The sequence below is a fragment of the Scylla paramamosain genome, unplaced genomic scaffold, assembly GCF_035594125.1.
Source record: "Scylla paramamosain isolate STU-SP2022 unplaced genomic scaffold, ASM3559412v1 Contig10, whole genome shotgun sequence".
NCBI classification, from domain to species: Eukaryota; Metazoa; Arthropoda; class Malacostraca; order Decapoda; family Portunidae; genus Scylla; species Scylla paramamosain.
The window spans coordinates 897,501-903,245 of record NW_026973675.1 but is presented as its reverse complement, the minus strand read 5'-3'; the positions used below and the strand labels follow the sequence as shown (position 1 = coordinate 903,245).

Here is a 5,745-nt window from a genome sequence, read left to right as displayed (position 1 = left end):
ATAATGAGAGATATCACTCATCCGCTACATAACTGTTACACATATCTAAAATCTGGTAGAAGGTTGGCTCTGCCCATGCAGCGTACTGACAGATATAGGAAGTCATTTGTACCTAAAAGCATTCTCCTTTTCAATCATCTATCATCACTATAATTTTTAGATTTAAGTATTCATGGTTACTGTATGTGATGGTTCATGATGAGGGCAGAAATAGCCCGATATTGCATGTATACGATAGCCCATGTAATGACTCCTTTCTTAATGTTTTATTGTTTTATTGTTTTACTGATTTTATTTACTTTTTAATGTTATGTATAAGCAACTACTAGGGAGCTCTTAAGCCAAAATGAATTTCATTTGTATTACATTTTGTATTACAACTTGACGAATAAATTATCTTATCTTATCTTATCTTATATGCATGACATGTTGATTAATCCCAACACCTCTACCGGTAAGAGGGAGGTAACTCAGCTACAGTACACCCGTTGATGACTTTATACTTGTGGTTTACCTTTATCAATTACTAATCCTACAAGTAAGAAGTGAGGGAATGACGTGCTTCTTCTCTCCCACATATTTCTCTTTTATTCTCTCTCATCACATTCTTCTTATATTCTCTACACTCTCTCCACCTCTCCCTCCATCCATATTTCTCCTACTATTTCTTTATTTCACCTTTTAATCTCTATCCCTCATCTTTCCACACTTTCTTCCCTCATTTCCTCTATCTTCATTTTTCCTTCGGCCTCTATTTTATTTATTTTTTTTTTCACCTCTTCCTAAAAATTCTTCTTCCATTCCCTTTTTCCTCTTTTCTGTTCTCTTCCTGCCTTCATTTCTTTCCGTCTTCATTTATACTTCATCACCCATCTCTTCCTCTTTATTCCTCATCTTTCCTCTCTTTTATTACTCATCTTCCTCTTCCTCCTCCTCCTCTTCTTCAGTAGGCAGCAGAAAGCAATTATCTTCTTCATCAAGTTTTCTTCCTCACCTCACTTTTCTTCACTTTCCGTCAAAACAATCCTTTTTACTTCTTATAATTCTCTCTCTCTCTCTCTCTCTCTCTCTCTCTCTCTCTCTCTCTCTCTCTCTCTCTCTCTCTCTCTCTCTCTCTCTCTCTCTCTCTCTCTCTAGCGAAGCAGTTGATGGTCGTTTAGTGAAAGCTAAAGAAGTAGTTGATGGCAGTGAGATCATTAACTACATGATTAGCAGTAGTTAATTAACCCTTCAGACAACCTTCTCGTACCTTGAGAAGTTAATTAAAGTACTACAAAAATATTATAATCAAGTAATTAATTCTTCCCACGTAAAATGTCATTGAAGGATACCAGCTTTACTAAGTGTTACTGAGGAAAACCCTTTATACCTCACGTCATGTCACGGTGACAGTGTTAATTAAGAGTCTACGTAATGAAGTATTGGTTATCTCTCTCCTGTATCCTTAAGGCAACAAGAGTGACGAAAAAGGTTTAAACGGAGACTTGTTGCGCGCTCCTGCTCTCTTCCCCACTCCGTGACGCAATGCTTCCTCTGTTCTCGTTTTCTCTCGGGGAACGTGATCAGATGTATCTTTTAAAATTACTCATTTACTGTATAGTATCAGTTAATTCACCACCAGACTGCTTCTTTGAGTCAGAATTATGTAGGAAAGTTGAGGAATAGTCACGTAGGAGTTCATAAAAGCGAGCAAACAGAACTCTTGCAAAGAACCAAAGCGATAAAAGAAAAACGAGTGTGTAAGAAAACGGTCAGATATTCGCGCAGACTCAAATAAAATAAATGAAAGCTGCACGCTTCCTAGAAGGCAAGAGGAGATGAATCGTGAGTGCATGAAGATACCGTTCCCTTCCCATTCTTTGCCTCCCTTTGTACTTTGAGCCTCAGCAGAGCACACAAGGGACAATTGGTGACGGTTTACAGATCATTAGTGCCTCAAGACTGCCCTGGCCGAAAGGGAGAGCACACATTACAGAAAAATACAGAAAAATGTAAAAAAAAAAGAAGCCTTGTAATATTGAGCGCTGTAAGTAGAAATGAAATTAGCTATATTCCCAAAGGTCTCGAAGGTACTTTCAAGTAAGCTTAAAGTGCCTGTTGTGAATACATCAGCGAAATATAATAGGTATATATGTGTTTGAGGTGGAAAAGGAGTTTGGTTTGTGTTATGAGTGAATGAAGTGATGTTAAAGCAAAGAAAAAGAAAGCCGAAAAGTATGCAGGTGTTTTGAAATGTGTTAAGAGAAGAGTAGCTGTAGAAACAGGTGTTTCTCAGGCTTAAAAAAATAATTTGTTGGTAGTAAGAGTGAATCCAAAGGAAGGTAATGCACAGATTTAATGTTCGTAGTGTTAAAAAAATAAAAATAATTGTACGTAGATGTTTCCAGCAGCTGTAAAAAATAGATAAATAAATAAATAAATAAATAAATAAAAGTATGTAGAAATACGAGTATGTAGCAAAATGTGTGGATAAGGAAAAAAAAAAAGAAATGGACACGCTATTCTGTATGCACACACCCACACACACACACACATACACACACACACACACACACACACACACACACACACACACACACACACACACACACACACACACACACACACACACATCATAAAAATGCATGAAACCAATAATGTTAATTCAAATAAAAAGAAAAAAAAGTGAGAAATATGAAAAAAAAGAAAATATTACAATACTACGTAGACGAAATGAAAAGAAAAGAAAAGAATTTTTTTTTACTTAATTTTCATTTTTTTTTTTTTTTTTTACAGATTATTTTGCAGGTATCTTTTAACGAAGCAGGTTTGGGTTACTTTCCAGAACCTCACTATTCTAGACTGTTTCTTTTCATGATTTCGCAATTATTTCTCAATAGACTAAACATTTTGTCAGGGTTTAATCCATGATGTTAATGCTTTAGACGATTTTTTTTTTTTTTTCAATAATTTTACTGTTTTGGGCTACTTTCCTTCCAAAGACCAAGTATTCTGGACGTTTTTTTTTTTTCCATAGTTGGTTGGTGATATTGTTTTATATATCTTTACTGTGCAGGTTATTTCCGTTCAAAAATTTTCTCCTTTTGCACTAATTTGATCAGTAACTTTCATATTTTGTGCACTTTTCGTTGATAACTTTCCTGTTATGGCTATTTCTTTCCACATTACTCCTCTTTTTGTGTTGTTTTCATTGATAATTTTTCATATTTTGTGTTGTTTTCGTCTGCTTCTTTCTTGTGTAATGCTATTTTTCATCCATAATCTCCTTTATTTTTAGCTATTTTCATTTTTTTTTTTTAATGTCAAAATTTTTACCGCGATCATCTTATATATATATATATATATATATATATATATATATATATATATATATATATATATATATATATATATATATATATATATATATATATATATATATATATATATATATATATATATATATATATATATATATATATATATATATATATATATATATATATATATATATATATATATATATATATATATATATATATGCAGGAAGAACACTGGCCAAGGACAACGAAAATTTAATGAAAAAAAAAAAAGATGCCCACTGAAATGCCAGTCCCATAAAAGGGTCAAAGCAGTAATCAAAAAATGATGAATAAGTGTCTTGAAACCTCCCTCTTTAAGGAATTCAAGTCATAGGAAGGTGGAAATACAGAAACAGGCAGGGAATTCCAGAGTTTACCAGAGAAAGGGATGAATGATTGAGGATACTGGTTAACTCTTGCGTTAGAGAGGTGGGCAGAATATGGGTGAGAGAAAGAAGAAAGTCTTGTGCAGCGAGGCCAAGGGAGGAGGGGTGGCATGCAGTTAGCGAGATCAGAAGAGCAGTTAGCATGAAAATAGCGGTAGGAAACAGCTAGAGATGCAACATTGCGGCGGTGAGAGAGAGACTGAAGACAGTAAGTTTTTAAATTTTTGTTTTTAATGTAGGAAGGACACTGGGCAAGGGCAAGAAACATCTAATAAAAAAAAATGCCCACTGAAATGCCAGTCCCATAAAAGGGTCAAAGCAGTGGTCAAAAATTGATGAATAAGTGTCCTGAAACCTCCCTCTTGAAGGAATTCAAGTCATAGAAAGGTGGAAATACAGAAGCAGGCAGGGTGTTTCAGAGTTTACCAGAGAAAGAGATGAATGATTGAGAATACTGGTTAACATTTGTGTTAGAGAGGTGGACAGAATAGGGGTGAGAGAAAGAAGAAAGTCTTGTGCAGCGAGGCCGCAGAAGGAGGGGAGGCATGCAGTTAGCAAGATCAGAAGAGCAGTTAGCATGAAAATAGCGGTAGAAAACAACTAGATATGCAACATTGCGGCGGTGAGAGAGAGGCTGAAGACAGTCAGTTAGAAAAGAGGAGTTGATGAGACGAAAAGCGTTTGATTCCACCCCGTCTAGAAGAGCAGTATGAGTGGAATCACACCAGATATGTGAAGCATACTCCATACATGGACGGATAAGGCCCTTGTACAAAGTTAACAGCTGAGGGGGTGAGAAAAACTGGCGGAGTCGCCAGAAAAAGAGAGAGAATAAGAGAGAGAATAAGAGAGAGCTAATTTAGATTTATTGTCATAGCAGAGAATACTGTATAAAAAAGAGTAAGGCTTGTTAAATTTCATTATGTGAAGTGGATTTTCATCTTACTTTGTATTTATGTGAAATAGTGAGAAAAAAAAAACATATCAGTCGTCTTGTGAGTGAATTAACTTTCAGAAAATAATGTGTAAGAATAAAAGTGGTGTATATTGACAATTGTGCAGTGCTGAGGCGACTGAGGAAGCTCCTGTCACCATTGAATTTTTTTCCTCACTTTAACTTAATATCGGTACGAACCAATCAGGAAAAGTCAAGTGTGTGGTGAGTTTATTAACGTTGCTTCAAAAAGTACTGTAATATATGAAGTGGTTGAGAAACTTCCCCTACTAGTGAATGCCCGCCTTTCACTTACCTAACATGAACTACTGAGACGAAAAATAAAGTCTAGTGATTTTATAAACGTATTAAAACCTAGAAAAAATTTCAAAAAGTCATGTTAGATTTAATTTCTGGGAATTGTGTGGAGCTTAACCATTCTACGCCTCCACTGACGAATCTCCATCACACACTTACCTAACAAAGTATTAAGAGGGAGAAAATAGCAGTGTTTATATAAGGTAACATAGAGTGTGGCATAAAAGTCAAGGTATATTTAATTGTTCTGAGTAGTGAGGAGGTTGAACTCTTCACGCCTCCAGTAGTAAAGCTCCACCACACAATTGTGAAATATTAACAGGTGAAGGTCTCTGGTGATCATATAAAGCATAATGAAACAAAGTAATATACAAACTCATGTTAGATTTGATTAATTTGATTTACACACACACAAGCCGTACAATAATTCTTCCACACACTCGTACTGGCCTCTTCCTGCACCCAACCACTCCTTTTTCCAGTTTCTCATCCCCACCTACCTGTCGCCACACCCAACCTGTCATCCTCCTGCCTAGTCATCCCTTTCTCTCCTCCCCTGCCTTATTCCCTATTATTGTTACTCTTTACTCTGTCCTAGCCATCTCACAACCACTACCTATCCATCCCTCGCTCGCCTGACCTTCCTCAACCTCTTGTGACGTCGCAGATAGACGATACTTGGAACTGAATCCTGAGACGAATCATCTTGGCAGCGCGAGACTCAAGGGACGAGGCTAGCTGATATGATTATGTGTGGCGTAAATGT

The 5,745-nt window shown here is 36.0% G+C and overlaps 1 long non-coding RNA gene across 1 annotated transcript in view; it reads left to right on the top strand.

The window, feature by feature from the left end:
* The first annotated feature begins 5,317 nt into the window (after positions 1-5,317).
* LOC135096981 (uncharacterized) overlaps positions 5,318-5,745 on the top strand; it is an 87,176-nt gene continuing 86,748 nt past the window's right edge. Inside the window, exon 1 of the long non-coding RNA XR_010265236.1 lies at positions 5,318-5,743. This is a non-coding gene — a long non-coding RNA (uncharacterized LOC135096981). The remainder of the gene's footprint in view (positions 5,744-5,745) is intronic.